We start from the raw sequence: 17375 nt of genomic DNA, 5'->3' as shown, positions 1-17375 counted from the left end.
CAAACTAACCCATCAACCTGACAGAGTTACAAAGGCAAGGTTCAAACTAACCCATCAACCTGACAGAGTTACAAAGGCAAGGTTCAAACTAACCCATCAACCTGACAGAGTTACAAAGGCAAGGTTCAAACTAACCCATCAACCTGACAGAGTTACAAAGGCAAGGTTCAAACTTACCCATCAACCTGACAGAGTTACAAAGGTAAGGTTCAAACCAACCCATCACCTTGACAGAGTTACAAAGGTAAGGTTCAATCCAATCCATCACCTTCACAACAAACAGAGTTACAAAGGTAAGGTTCAAACTAACCCATCATCCTGACAGAGTTACAAAGGTAAGGTTCAAACCAACCCATCAACCTGACAGAGTTACAAAGGCAAGGTTCAAACCAACCCATCAACCTGACAGAGTTACAAAGGCAAGGTTCAAACCAACCCATCAACCTGACAGAGTTACAAAGGTAAGGTTTTAACTAACCCATCAACCTGACAGAGTTAGAAAGGCAAGGTTCAAACTAACCCATCAACCTGACAGAGTTAGAAAGGCAAGGTTCAAACTAACCCATCAACCTGACAGAGTTACAAAGGTAAGGTTCAAACCAACCCATCACCTTGACAGAGTTACAAAGGTAAGGTTCAAACCAACCTATCACCTTCACAACAAACAGAGTTACAAAGGTAAGGTTCAAACAACCCATCAAATTTATTGTGTAGCTACTTAATTTAATAAACAGCTGTAGTCATAAAAGATGTGAACTGAGTTATAATCGATATTTAAACGTGTACTCGGCTATATAACAAATCTTTTAAATTAATATGAAAATATCTGAAACATATTAAAGGAAAACGAGAATTTAAAATAATGAATAAACGTTAAATGTCGTACAACGTAAATTACAATGGAATATGTTAGGTTTTTGGTCTTCCTATAGACGACGTTAAATATACATTATAACACGTGTTAGCATGCATGAACATTAAGCGAAAGGTGTCCTTCTACATAAAACATTCCGGTCAGCTTTCAGCAAGACGAGACTTGATAAAAGTTGCAGCGACCTCTTGAGGCCTTCTTTGCCACTCTTCTAGTGTTGCTTTGTTTGCTTGAATCTGGTCTCCCTGTAGTCGATCAATAATTGACACACACATTACAGCTCCTGAAAGAACAAACAAGCTATAGAACCAAACCATTCTGTCATCGACAAACATGAGAGTTAGGCCCATGTATAACAAAAATATCTTGCAAAGATAAGTATTAGGCCTAGCGATAGCATATATATCATTGGTTTAGGGATATGTATTATGCCTAGCGTTGACATATTTTCCTGAAAGGATAAAAACATTAGTTTTTCTGATGGATACAAACCTAGTTTAGTTACGACATTAGTCAATTTATCAACAATACTCATTTATTTTCCATTATAACACTCAAACGCAGACAAAACCTTTGTGGTAATGTTGGTAAGTGCCTGCAGGGCCTTAAAAACACAGGTGTCAAACACATCATTGAACGCATCTTCTCCATGATCCAATAAACAGTCTAAAATAACAAAAGGATAGAGCATGGGTGTTGACAATATCCGCCATTTGAAGTAACAACTTAAGAACGAGAACTTATACATTAAGTCCAGGTATAAAACCCCTCCAACATGTTATTAGTGTCTAAACACGTTCACCTAACGAACTCTCAGAATCTCACCTCTCAGGTTGCAGTAGTTACAAACTGAAGCAAAGCTAACGATTCCATCTCGATGTTAATAACACCGACATCCTGCAGGTGATGTAGGTAATCTTCCTCTCTCTCTCAGTATAGCAGCAGAAAGCTCCATCTAGACGACCCTGACCTACGTGCCACAGAATACCTTTCGGTTAAATATTGAGAAAACCACTAAAACCTGATCGACAAAACTGTTAAATATCTAATAAATTTAAACTAATCAATCACGAAATATGAATAAAACTTAGTTTACATAAAAAAGGCACATCTTGTTCAAACTACGTGAAACTACTCAGTTACAAGCAGCCACACAGTTTTCATTATCCAGATAAGCAGAAATGTCAGAAACTGTTTAGTAAGGCAAGATTTCTTTTAGTAAATCGAAGTTTTATTTTTATACTACTTTAACAAGTGAGTTAGAAACACTTATTTTATCGGAGTCTCGAGTCCTTCCACCCTTCAGTACTGAAGTGATACCAACTTGTTACTTTATTTTTAACGTCTAATCTTTATACTGATCATCAAGGATTAACATCTATACGATTCAAGTTCCCATATTTACTCAGGACCAAAAATACCTTGCTTTCTATGAATAAAGTTTTTTAAACCTCAGACAATTCACAGTCTTCAAGTGAATCCTTGTGACCAGTATCAGTTAGGGAACTCCACTCGTCATTCTTGTCACCAGTATCAGTTAGGGAACTCCACTCGTCATTCTTGTGACCAGTATCAGTTAGGGAACTCCACTCGTCATCCTTGTGACCAGTATCAGTTAGGGAACTCCACTCGTCATCCTTGTGACCAGTATCAGTTAGGGAACTCCACTCGTCATTCGTAGGAACCACTCGTATCAGTTAGGAGAACTCCACTCGTCATCCTTGTGACCGGTATCAGTTAGGGAACTCCACTCGTCATCCTTGTGACCAGTATCAGTTAGGGAACTCCACTCGTCATCCTTGTGACCAGTATCAGTTAGGGAACTCCACTCGTCATCCTTGTGACCAGTATCAGTTAGGGAACTCCACTCGTCATCCTTGTGACCAGTATCAGTTAGGGAACTCCACTCGTCATCCTTGTGACAGTATCAGTTAGGGAACTCACTCTCGTCCTCCTTGTGACCAGTATCAGTTAGGGAACTCCACTCGTCATCCTTGTGACCAGTATCAGTTAGGGAACTCCACTCGTCATCCTTGTCACCAGTATCAATTAGGGGACACTGCTCGTCATCCTTGTGACCAGTATCAATTAGGGAACTCCACTCGTCATCCTTGTGACCAGTATCAATTAGGGGACACCGCTCGTCATCCTTGTCACCAGTATCAGTTAGGGAACTCCACTCGTCATCCTTGTCACCAATATCAATTAGGAAACTCCACTCGTCATCCTTGTCACCAATATCAATTAGGGAACTCCACTCGTCATCCTTGTCACCAATATCAATTAGGGAACTCCACTCGTCATCCTTGTCACCAATATCAATTAGGGAACTCCACTCGTCATCCTTGTCACCAATATCAATTAGGGAACTCCACTCGTCATCCTTGTCACCAATATCAATTAGGGAACTCCACTCGTCATCCTTGTCACCAATATCAATTAGGGAACTCCACTCGTCATCCTTGTCACCAATATCAGTTAGGGAACTCCACTCGTCATCCTTTTCACCAATATCAATTAGGGAACTCCACTCGTCATCCCTGTCACCAGTATCAGTTAGGGAACTCCACTCGTCATCCTTGTCACCAGTATCAGTTAGGGAACTCCACTCGTCATCCTTGTCACCAGTATCAGTTAGGGAACTCCACTCGTCATCCTTGTCACCAGTATCAGTTAGGGAACTCCACTCGTCATCCTTGTCACCAGTATCGGTTAGGGAACTCCACTCGTCATCCTTGTCACCAGTATCAGTTAGGGAACTCCACTCGTCATCCTTGTCACCAGTATCAGTTAGGGAACTCCACTCGTCATCCTTGTCACCAGTATCAGTTAGGGAACTCCACTCGTCATCCTTGTCACCAATATCAGTTAGGGAACTCCACTCGTCATCCTTGTCACCAGTATCAGTTAGGGAACTCCACTCGTCATCCTTGTCACCAATATCAGTTAGGGAACTCCACTCTGTCATCCTTGTCACCAATATCAGTTAGGGAACTCCACTCGTCATCCTTGTCACCAGTATCAGTTAGGGAACTCCACTCGTCATCCTTGTCACCAGTATCAGTTAGGGAACTCCACTCGTCATCCTTGTCACCAGTATCAGTTAGGGAACTCCACTCGTCATCCTTGTCACCAGTATCGGTTAGGGAACTCCACTCGTCATCCTTGTCACCAGTATCAATTAGGGAACTCCACTCGTCATCCTTGTCACCAGTATCAGTTAGGGAACTCCACTCGTCATCCTTGTCACCAATATCAGTTAGGGAACTCCACTCGTCATCCTTGTCACCAGAACTATCAATTAGGGAACTCCACTCGTCATCCTTGTCACCAGTATCAGTTAGGGAACTCCACTCGTCATCCTTGTCACCAATATCAGTTAGGGAACTCCACTCGTCATCCTTGTCACCAGATCAGTTAGGGAACTCCACTCGTCATCCTTGTCACCAGTATCAATTAGGGAACTCCACTCGTCATCCTTGTCACCAGTATCGGTTAGGGAACTCCACTCGTCATCCTTGTCACCAGTATCAGTTAGGGAACTCCACTCGTCATCCTTGTCACCAATATCAGTTGGGGAACTCCACTCGTCATCCTTGTCACCAGCTATCAGTTAGGGAACTCCACTCGTCATCCTTGTCACCAGTATCAATTAGGGGAACTCCACTCGTCATCCTTGTCACCAGTATCAATTGGGGACACCGCTCGTCATCCTTGTCACCAGTATCAATTAGGGGACACCGCTCGTCATCCTTGTCACCAGTATCAATTAGGGGACACCGCTCGTCATCCTTATCACCAGTATCAGTTAGGGAACTCCACTCGTCATCCTTGTCACCAGTATCAGTTAGGGAACTCCACTCGTCATCCTTGTCACCAGTATCAATTAGGGAACTCCACTCGTCATCCTTGTCACCAGTATCAATTAGGGGACACCGCTCGTCATCCTTGTCACCAGTATCAGTTAAGGAACTCCACTCGTCATCCTTGTGACCAGTATCAGTTAGGGAACCCCGCGCATCATTCTTACCACTAATAACCTTTAAAGGTCCAATCTCCAATTTAAAATCCTTTATATGTTAATTAATCACACTTAGAATGTTTGCTGTTAGTTTGAGATGAACAGACGTTTCTGAGACGCTCACTTTAATTTCCTTGTTTTTTATGGACTCCTTCCTACTGTTTTATTAAACTTACAACCCACCTGTGAGAGATGTCATTGTTTTTAATGGACTCCTTCCTACTGTTTTATTGAACTTACAACCCACCTGTCAGAGATTTCCTTGTTTGTAAATAAGATGTAAAACAGTGATGGTTCTACATTATGGGTCACCATAAGATGTAAAAACAGTGATGGTTCTACATTATGGGTCATCATAAGATATAACAACATGTATTGCAATGGATTCATAATATATAAAAGAAACAAGGGTTATCTCTTCATATTCTGATGTCCAACATACCTTCGTAAAAATCATGTGTGCACAGTGTCTTTCCAACCACCAAAGGAAACTGAGGCAGTTGTTCCTCTGCTATGGATTTAAGTTCTTCCACCAGGAGTTGATCGAGTTTAGCTGGACGTCGGATGATTTGACCAAGTACAGGCTGATACGAAAATCAGCAACAACACCAGTTAGCATTTGATTGTTTCAATAAAGACGTAACAGTTGTGTATCAAAGTTACTAGACTGAAGGCAGCAGACCTAAATATACGTTAATTTACGGTCACGTGACTAACTAACGTGAAACACCGAACAGTTTCATATTAATTCCACGCTATTTCCCTTCTCAAGCAAGATAGAGGGCACTCCAGTAACACATCCCTCTAAACAACTTCCAATACTTAACATGCAAATGTTAAAATAAGAGAAAATACTTTAAATATTAAATATCTAAAGGAGGAAAGTGAAAGAAATTGGACAATTAATAAGAAATAAAGTAATACAAAGACAGGATATGTTTTTAACTAAATCTGTAAATAAAGTAATACAAAGACAGGATATGCGTTTAACTAAATCTGTAAATAAAGTAATACAAAGACAGGATGTGTGTTTAACTAAATCTGTAAATAAAGTAATACAAAGAGAGGATATGCTTTTAACTAAATCTGTGAATAAAGTAATACAAAGACAGGATATGCGTTTAACTAAATGTGTAAATAAAGTAATACAAAGACAGGATATGCGTTTAACTAAATGTGTAAATAAAGTAATACAAAGACAGGATGTGTGTTTAACTAAATGTGTAAATAAAGTAATACAAAGACAGGATAAGTGTTTAACTAACTCTGTAAATAAAATAATACAAAGACAGGATATGTTTTAAATAAAGTAATACAAAGATAGGGATATACGTTTAACTAAATGTAATACAAAGTAATACAAAGACAGGATGTGTGTTTAACTAAATCTGTAAATAAAGTAATACAAAGACAGGATAAGTGTTTAACTAACTCTGTAAATAAAGTAATACAAAGACAGGATGTGTTTAACTATATCTGTAAATAAAGTAACACAAAGACAGGATATGTGTTTAACTAAATCTGTAAATAAAGTAATACAAAGACAGGATGTGTTTAACTATATCTGTAAATAAAGTAACACAAAGACAGGATATGTGTTTAACTAAATCTGTAAGACGTGAAAGAAATAATTTTTTCATTTGAACTTAATGCAAAGAATGTTGAGATGACATTTCTGGCAACATAAATTGAGCTAACATTAGATTGATAGATTACATAACACTAAAACCGGGAGTCGTTTAGTAAGATAATATCTGCTAAATCAAGTTTTCCTTTATAACACTATGTACTTTAGGGTTCAATGTGCTTCTTAATAAAACAACGATGTTGATTGAAATCTACTTTCATTTGAACTTAAGTCTTAAACCGTTTTCATGTTCATAACATCTAAGAAACTGTACATTTTGTACAGAAACAAATATATACATGTATATTATTATTATTTAAGACTTCAGATGACTAAGGTCTGATCAATCACTAAATCACCCAAGAAATGAGGAATCAGTGTTAAATGGTGTCGTTCAATCGACGAATACAAAAGTTGTATCGGTCGAAAACTCAGAATTATCTTTGAAAGATGGATGTATATAAATATCACGTGACTAGAACAGCTTGTACCAAATAAGGTTACATCCAAGTGCTTTATATGTAATTTAATTTGAGACCTAAACGTGTTGTATAGTAATAGTTAATGTTAACTAATGTTCGTTGTCTATTCAAAATGGTACTAATACTTTCAGAAAATACTCTAGAAATGTTACCGATAGATGGCAGAAGTTCCACTGTCAAACGTTACTGAGTTGCACAAAAATTAAATGAATCATAATAATAATTTAAACAAAAACGTGAGTGATAACTTAACAGAAACTTACAATTAATTTTTCGTTTTAATTTAAAATCATTTCAGTTGATAGAAAAAAACACATTAAGTTAATAACAATGGGTAAACAAACTTCTTGCTAAGCCGAGTTAAAAGGCCCATACTTGTGTCAATTATATTAACCACCTATCGCGAACTACATAAACTAGTCATTTGTTTCCTATTGGAACAGAATTTTAAAACTTCAATAGATGAGCCACTGTTCAAACACGGATGCATTGAATTTGGTGAAAACATACAAGATATCGTTTAGGAAAGAACGATAAATTTCAGTAAAATAGTATTTTGAATATCTTAAGAGGCCGTCAGAACTCTACAACACTACAGAGTTGCATTTTCTAACAATATCTGTGTAAGAAGTTCTAGAAATGTCCGCAAATATCACAGAAAAAGTTTGAATTTCTTGTTGATACTTTTCATTACATAACTCAAAACCAGTGGTATGAACCGAGTTCACTGACTGACATAGTTTCAAAATAGAGCATCCGCTTTTATAAATATTAACTAGTAGTAATTAAAAGTCACATTTCTAGTGTAAACCATGTTATCTGTAAGAAAGTACAGTGTGAAACAGGGATTTCCAGCCAATAACAGATAAACATTACAGTTGAATCCTCATTGTATTTGTTACCAACCGTCCAGTGTCTATTGAGACACTGCAATCAAATAAAACAAATTAATGTTGGGATGGCTAATATCAGTGTAAACAGGTATGACATTTGTATCCCAATATATATAACACGCAAGAGTTAACATATAGAACTATTCAATGACAGTCGAGTTTAAATTATTCTGTTAATATTCTACTACACTGTGTGTCTGTGCTATATTATACGGATGATAGAAATGCCATCCCTACTATGTTGTTTACGTTGTTTTAAGATGATTCATATGAACCATGCTTATAATAAATTCCTTTTCATAAAAGGTTTTTCTTCACTTGTTCTTTAAACTTAATTAGTTTAGTTTCAACTGAAGCAGTAGTAGTCGTTATGCGATTAGTTTCAACTTACCATTTCCAGATAAGGCCGCAACAAACCATCAACAACTGTTTCACTGATTACTGTGGTTCCAGGTTCGATCCCTGAAGTGCGATGAACGATACGTGAATCATGTATAATTTACAAAAACAAATGTAGTCTTTATTATGAACCTACATAAATAAAAAGTTTTTCCAGCAACATTATCCTTTCTGGCATTTTAGAAAGGAATATTTAAAAATGCACACTAGATGGCGCGTTTATATAAATGGAAAAGGCACACACATTTCCGTATGATTATCTAAAACAACGTAAGGTAATTAAAGTGCTTCACTTACCAATTCCGCCACACGTTCCTATCCTTATAAACGTCACATCCTTACACTTAGCGTGGTAAAGTAGCTTTATGACCTCGTGGAGCAAGATTGACAAGGAGGGAACACCCATCCCGTGCTACATATTAATAATTTCACTTTAGTTTCGTTTTTGGTAAAGTTTAACAGGATCTATTAAGCTATATTTATGTAAAGCTATTTTACCCATCAGACATCGTAACCGACTTAAAGGCAACTGATACACAGTACTGACAGATAATATTCTGTCATTCTATGGAGCTAATTGTTCCATTCCATTACAGAATGCAACTTTCCACACTGTGGTAATGTTTCACTGTTAAGGGCTGAATGGGCAGGGTGGGAATATTTATCAATCTTTAGAATTCCCACATACGTGTACCAAGGGCATGTTATAAGAGTTCTGTTTAAAATGAACACAGTGATGAAGTAACTCTCACCATGCAGTGTCTTAATTATATAGAAAGCTAACATACGGTACAGGTATATGTTAGAATAAATTAATTTAATGGCACTCCACAAATAAACCTAGAGAAAAACAGTGTTTAACACTATATATTAAGTTATGTTGTTGCGCTATAACCCAAAAAAGCGTAGAGAATTATCAGTAGAGCAGAGAGTTTACATAAAAGCTTTACATGGTGCTGGTTCGACTCTCTCATAAACTGTTGCAGACTTGAAATGATCCACAAACACTGTCAGATACATCCTAGATTGCAAGACCGAGACAAGTAAATATAAAAAGAGGAAAGAACACCTAAACTCAATGATACTAATGTTAAGTATCTTTGTTTATGTAGCCTTCAGGACAGAAGGAGGACCGTCACTGATCTCAAACATGAGATAAACAACCATGTACCAAATAACAGAAAAGTGTCCAGATCTACAGTATGAAGAAGACTCAACCAGAATATATGGTTGTGTAGCAGTTAAAAATACATTTAATTCAATATCCAAATATTGTCAAGAGACTGAAGATTGTTAAAATGTATAAAAACTGGACTGTTGGTGATTAGGAAAGGGTGTTATGGACAGGTGAGTTCAAGTTTGAAATATCTGGTGTAAAGTGTACGTTGTACATCTGGCAGAAGAAAAGGTGAAAGATACCTACCTCAATGCCTAGCTTCTATCTTGTAGCATGGGGTAGGCACTGTGACGGTTTGGGGATATTTTTTATGTTAAAACAACAGGTGACATTTGTAAAAATAGATGGAATAATGGACTAGCGCAAGTACCATCATATATTAGCGTTATGGTATGTCCAGTGGTTTGTGTATTATTCGTAAAGGATTCCACAACCAAGAAGATAGTGACCTGAAACACTCAACCAACATGTGAAGAAATTACCAAGAAAGAAGCTGCTGGAGTCATTCAACTAAAGATAAAGTAAAACTTTTATGAGTCCCCCTTATAATTTAAATCTCATGTTATCAGTTTAGTGTTTCGTGTTTTAGTAATACAAGTTTCACTAAGGAACGATACGAAACAACAGTTAAAAGTTTCACTTTAATATGGAGGATGTTACATTGCACGTGGAGACGTGTCATCAGAAGTCATGATCCAGATATTTTGGATCACTAAATGAACCTTTTTACCCTGTATTAATACGTCAATACGGAAATGTGTCAATGTATAGTAAATTATGTCTTTCATATACACCATCTTTATTTGAGGGGCCGTACTGAAACGTTTTGTCCATGTCTTTCATATACACCATCTTTATTTGAGGGTCCGTACTGAAACGTTTTGTCCATGTCTTTCATATACACCATCTTTATTTGAGGGGTCGTACTGAAACGTTTTGTTCATGTCTTTCATATACACCATCTTTATTTGAGGGGTCGTACTGAAACGTTTTGTCCACCACGTAATAGAACAAAAGGTCTTTCGGGCGTAGATACAAAACATGTGTCTAAAATGATGATGTCACCAACTTGAAATCTGCAACGGACATTTTACAGGAACCTTTAGGCACGTATTAGGTCTTCATAATGACGAAAACCCACTAAATGTAAAAATGTATCTCAACATCTTGAGACACATATTAGGTCTGTCTGTTTCCAATGCTTTGTCATTTGTCGTCAAGTTAATACAAATATTGTTATAAATTGAACTAAATCCACTAAACCTTTCCAAATAAATTTATAAGATACAACCTTATCCAAATCAAATAATCAGGACTATCGATCGAACAGTTATCTCGTGTTATGGTGAATTCTAAGGCACATCTTCAGATGTGAAGAAACGATGAGATTAGATAAAAATAATTACGGTAACCGTAACTGTCTCTAAAGGTAGTTTTTCACCTTTTAAAATACCAACCTGCATAATTTATTAATGAAGACACTATAATCAGTTTGTTTAATTGAAAACCCTTTTATTACAAGTAATCATTACATTTAAATTAAATCATATATTCAAAGTATTCTTAACGTGTTGTGCACAACAGCAACGATATTTTCACATTTTAAAATGTACGTGTATGTTATGGTGCACGAGACACGTGTGTAGAAGCAAACTTCTACTCTATGAGCACTACGTTGTAACTAAAACAATACAAATGTTCGAAACAGATAGAGACCCATGACGATTAATGCTGAGATAAAACAGATGTTAAATTATAACACACATTACCAACGGTTAGAAAATACGACAAAAAACTTGTTACCATTAAATTCAGGCACATTGGTCTAGATTATTCTAGACCATTCCTTTTTTAACGTTCCAACTGTAAGTGTTGGCGATTCATATCTCAGACCAACGCACATACTCACCTAACTGTAGTCCTTTGGTTGAACAACGCAACGTCCTTTATGGTTATTTAAAACACTGTGCACTACAACATGAAACTTCCACCAACTGCCGATTATAGATATATCAGGAAACAGAAACAGGACTCAAAATCACCTACTGACCTATCAGTGACAGTCAGATGTCAAACCAGGAAACAGGACCCAAAACCACCTACTGACGCATCTTTAACCAATAGGATATAAAGGTAGACATACACTGATAATTACAAGTATCTTTCTTTAAACAGTAGGATATACATTGATAATTACACGTGTCTTTCTTTAAATATAGAAGAATATAAAGAAAGACTTACGCTGACAGTTAGAACTGGTCCAACCTTGTACATAGCATAACGTTGACCTTGGCTACTAATATCCTGTAAAACTGCCCCAGTTGGCAACTTTACTCTATTTTCTGTCCAATTAAATACGCAAGACCTTCCATCCTCTTGGCCGTCCCTCCTACACAGACGAACTAAAAAAGCCAAAATCAGAGGTTAACACTTACGTTTTTTTATAAACATATTACTTTTAATATCAGTTATAAGACACGTTTTAACATTTTCCATAAAGTTACCAAACTTAAAGATTAGCCATTGATTGAATATTTCATTTTGCAGCTGTATAAATGTCCATGTTTTATCTTATTGTTTTCTGTGTGTTTGGAATCATGCTTCGACAGTCTAAAACTGGACGTTGTGGTATGTTACCTGTTTTGACACTCTTTGAGAAGCAAGCAACCTTCCGGTTTGCAAAACCAGTCCAGACGGTTGCCTCGATGTGCCAATTTTCCGGTTTACAAAACAAATCCAGACTCTTACCTTTAAGATAAGATTTGTTTATACGCAGACTGATGAGTTTTGTTTTAAAGGATCACATTTCACACTTAACTTCCACACACCTTGACGTCTCCAAACATTTCCAGAAAGTTGTGGGTACGTGTACTAAATGATAGGTGATACAGGATGTCTTCCTCCAGGAAGTGGATGTGTGGGTTCTTCAGGACTACTTCCTTCTTGATTTCTACACATGAAGTCCACTATAAGTTAATAGTGTAATATCACCGCTTACTTATAATAGTGTAATAACACCGCTTACTTATATGATATTGTTCGATGCACTTTTACAGAGGTAAAAAATTAAAAACATATTTCGAAAATAAAACAAAGTTTTAAACAAAAAATTTATCTCAGGTTATTTGTTCTATCGAATTCACCGAGCTTTAGTTTATCAGTGAAAGTTTAGTAGACGACACAGCGTGTTAGTTTCACTTTAACCAGTGTCCAATGGCACTGTCTAATGTCAAAAGTGGATCCATGGCAAAAACATGTCAAAGATAAACTCGCTCACGGTTAGCGACGGCGCGACAGTAAAATGTGGGCTATTGTGACTTGAGTGTTACACAGACCTCACATTGGTGCATCAGTCCCAGATAAAAGTAAACAGCGAGTTAAAAAAAAACCGTGATCAATGTGTAGTCCAGCCAGAACAACCCCCTCCTTCTGATCCTTACGGAAGCAACACGGCCAAAGAGCTATAGGAAGTTTGATCTGGAAAAGCTTGTTATCACACTGCTCACTCAAGGTCAACTACCAACTGGCGCAGAGCTGAGCCTTCAATACAGAACTATAGTCGATGTGTGGGACAAGCACGGCCGATATAGCAATATAGCAGACAGACGAAGCCGTGATGTATTGTTGCAAGCTTTGGTGAAGATTCTAGAGTGTTACTTGATTCCTATAAAAGGGGCTAGCCGAGAGACAGGAGTAGGAAAATATTATCAGACAGCTACAGCCAGTGTGCTACAGGCCTAGGAAGCTATAATTGTGATTAGCATCTATTAATAAGAAAACTTCACAAATGGACCAGAAATGTTTGTAGTTTTCCAACATTATAAAAGCGTTTTATCTTCAGCGAATTACTTCGGGCGTTATTTTTACTACGAGGACATTAAGTATCCTCTTCGATAAAAGTGAACTAACTTCTAACTAGTGTAGGGTTAGTCAAGAAATATGTCGGTAGTTTAATCGAGGTGTGATAATATCAACTAATAATTTGCTCGTCGTAGATTTTGGATCGTCGATAAAATAATTATTTAGTTCTAGACCGGATACAAGATCCGATATTGTTTGTAAAACTGTTGTACATAAACCATCATTTGTAATAATTATTAGTAGTAACCGTTATTATAAATTGTGTTGTTTTTGTTGTTTTATATTTTAAAATATATTTGCGTCAAAAAGGAAATTGTGTGTATCAATCTTGTTGGTAAATAACAAACTTTAATACATAATAACTTTGAATTAACTATTTAAATTGAAATTAAAATTTCCAGTTATTTGAAATAGTAATACATTAAGATACGTAACATAATAAATTGGTGACTCGTCCGAAAATAAATTATAATACTTAACAGTATACACGTTAGTTAGTTATCACCATTAGATTCCATCTAGGAACAAAGGCCGCAATCGCTTGCGGATTCTTCAACAAGTATTTAAGTGAGTAGGTTGTTAGCCAACTACACCGAGCCGTCCCTAATTTAGCAGTGTAAGACTAGGGGAAGGCAGCTAGTCATCACCACCCACCGCCAACTCTTGGGCTACTCTTTTACAAACGAATAGTGGGATTGACCGTCACATTATAACGCCCTCACGGCTGGGAGGGCGAGCATGTTTGGCGCGACGGGGATGCGAACTCGCGACCCTCGGATTACGAGTCGCACGCCTTACGCGTTTGGCCATGCCAGGCCAAATATACACGTAGAACCTAAGAAATTTCATCACCTTATACAGTGGAACCTCGATTCTCGAACGACTCCCTTCTCGAACATATTGTTTGAGAAAAAAAAAAAATGTCTCGATTGTCGAACATAAACTCGGTTCCCGAACCAAGTTGTCGGGCCCGAACTCCCAAAATAACCCGACTGATGACCCGAACGACCCTTCGACCATTTTCGGCCCGCGCCGCTACCCAAAACATTTTACCCTCACCTGTTGCTCAGTCCACCCCCGATAAAATCTGATGTGAACGTTCTCGTTTTTATTTTTGTTTTTTAAATATTCTGATTAAATAAGCCACCATGGGGTCAAAGAAGGATAATGAAAGCAGCAAACCCAAAAGAAAAGTTAGAGCCACAATAGAGGTGAAAAAAGATCTCGTAGCGAAGTATGAGAGTGGTGTTTGCGTGTCTGACCTTGTTACACAGTTTGGTATGGTGAAGTCTACAGTCTGCACCATACTGAAAAATAAAGAGGTCATCAAAGGAGCTGATGTTGCAAAAGGAGTGACAGTGCTTACAAAACAAAGATCACAAACAATAGAAGAGGTAGAAAAACTGTTGTTGATTTGGGTAAATGAAAAACAGTTAGCTGGTGATAGCATTTCTGAGACCATCATTTGTGAGAAAGCAAAGCAGTTGCAATCTGACCTCATGAAAAACACCCCCTGAAACGAGTTGCTATAAGTGATGCCTTTAAGGCTGTATAGGTGGTTTGAAAACTTTAGGAAGAGACGTGGCATACATAGTGTGGTGAGACATGGGGAGGGTGTCAGTTCTAACAAAGACGTTGCTGATAAATTTGTTAGGGAATTTAAGGATTATGTAGAAGCTGAGAGTTTTATTCCCAAAAGTGTTCAGCTGTGATGAGACAGGCCTCTTTGGAAGAAAATGCCAAAGAGGACCTCCATAAGGAGGAGAAGTCACTGCTAAGACACAAACCAATAAGGACAGGCTAACTCTACTGTTATGTAGTAATGCAAGTGGGAACTTAAAACGTAAGCCTTTGCTTGTACCATTCTGAGAACACGAGGGTTTTAAGAAAATAATGTCCTGAAAAGTAAACTAAATGTAATGTGGAGGGCTAATAGTAAAGCATGGGTAACTAGGCAATATTTTATGGAGTGGGTTCATGAAGTGTTTGCCCCAAATGTAAAGAATTACCTCACGGAGAAACAGTTGCCACTCAAGGCCCTTCTTGTGATGGACATTTCACCTGCTCACCCACCAGGCTTGGAGGACGGGTTGGTGGAGGAGTACAGTTTCATTACGGTGAAGCTCTTGCCCCCTAACACGACTGCTCTCATTCAGCCCATGGACCAGCAGGTCATATCGAACTTTAAGAAATTCTACATCAAAGCACTGTTTCAAAGGTGCTTTGAAGTACCTCTGACACAGAGTTAACCCTCAGAGAGTTCTGGAAAATCACTTTAATATCCTCCATTGCTTGAGGATCATAGACAAAGCCTGGAGGGAAGTGTCTTTGAGGACCATGAACTCAGCCTCGAAGAAATTGTGGCCAGACTCAGTAGCAGACAGAAACTTTGAAGGGTTTGAGACTGAGCCTGTTGTCGAGGATATTGTCTCACTAGGCAAGTGTATGGGCTTGAATGTAAGTGGTGATGATGTGGAGGAGTTGGTGGAAGAACTCACCATGGAAGAACTCCAAGACCTTCAGAAGGAGCAGCAACATAAAGCAACTGAGGAAGTGTCTTCAGATGAGGAGGAGGGAAGGGAGGATTTTCCTAGTTCACTAATGAAGGAAATGTGTGGAAAATGGGGAGAGTTACAAAGTTTTGTGGGAAAAATTTCACCCTGACAAAGTTGTAGCAAACTGCATCATAAACCTTTTCAATAACAATGTCATGTCTTACTTCAGAAATATTTTAAAATGCGGGCAGAAACAAACCTCATTAGACAAGTTTTTAGTGAGAAATAGGTACAGTGAGTCTTAAGCAGGTTGTAGCGTTGCAAAGAGACAGAAAGAAAAGAACCCAGAAGGAGAGTTACATGATGTTTTATGGAAGGTGACTCCCCTTCAAACAATAATAACCCTCCTACTCTCCACGTTCCTCACCACCTTTCACTTACGCCATCAGCTCTCCTCAGCACAGGTAAAGTGCAGTTAAATTTTCATTTGTTGTTTTTTATTGTGTTTATAGTTTTTGTGGTTGACATGTAAGTATTATTATACAGGTATAAATAAGCAATATTTTTACTTAAAATGCTTTATAATGCATAATTTTTGGAGGTCTGTAACGGATTAATTTAATTTACAGTATTTCTTATGAGAAAAAATTGATTCGGTTTTTTGAACAGCCTTTTGGAACGGATTAAGTCTGAGAACCGAGGTACCACTGTATTTAAATTTCACATCAGTCTGGATATCTCTACATAAATTAACGCAAACCTGAACTAACACTACTTTGTTGTTACTACTGGCATCACTGCCTATTCTGATAAAAAAACCTAATAATTCAATTGCGATTTAAATGATATTAATCTGATAAAAGGTTGTTTCTATATTACATAATATACAATTACAAATAATTTAATATATCAAGTGTTATCTAGTAAAAAACTAGATAATTTAAGTGGAAACTTAAATATACAAGTTAATGTTGTAATATCTCAAATTATTGTAAAATTTACACATCGTGATTTAATTTTGCTTTTTAATACTCTGTGTTTGATATTATTCTAAAAATATTGTTTTAATATAAAAAATAATATCGTATTAGCATCTCAAACCGTTGAAGCTCAATAATTTACTTACGTGAGAAACTCAAAGTTTAGATTCATAATAAAACTAATTATATGTCTCGGAATATGACTTAACACTTTATATTAATCTATAGTATTTATTATTACTGGCCCTGATGAAGCGACAACGGCAAAAAACGTTGACTAAAATAAAACAATTACTTCTAAACTTAATTCTTTACTTAAATAAGACCTTAATTTAAAATTAGTCAACTGTAAAATAAAAGACATTTTTACTGATATTCTGTTCCTCCCAGATGAGACAAAGTTCGGTATTGTTCAAATTATAACGGGCATTCTTATTCATTATAAGTCCTTCCCTAAAGTCAAAACGATCTACACAGTTCAGGCTTCACGTAACTCGTCGTTTAACTCGAATTCGTATAGTATTTTTTGATATCTAATTTGGTGCTATAAAACATTTTAACATAACCAC

The 17375-nt window shown here is 37.1% G+C and overlaps 1 pseudogene; it reads right to left on the bottom strand.

Moving 5' to 3' along the window:
• Positions 1–575: 575 nt before the first annotated feature.
• Positions 576–12400, bottom strand: LOC143224704 (uridine phosphorylase 1-like; annotated as a pseudogene).
• Between the last annotated feature and the right edge of the window lie 4975 nt (positions 12401–17375).

This window comes from Tachypleus tridentatus, chromosome 9 (genome assembly GCF_004210375.1).
Source record: "Tachypleus tridentatus isolate NWPU-2018 chromosome 9, ASM421037v1, whole genome shotgun sequence".
Lineage (NCBI taxonomy): Eukaryota > Metazoa > Arthropoda > Merostomata > Xiphosura > Limulidae > Tachypleus > Tachypleus tridentatus.
This window is presented reverse-complemented; position numbering and strand designations above follow the sequence as displayed.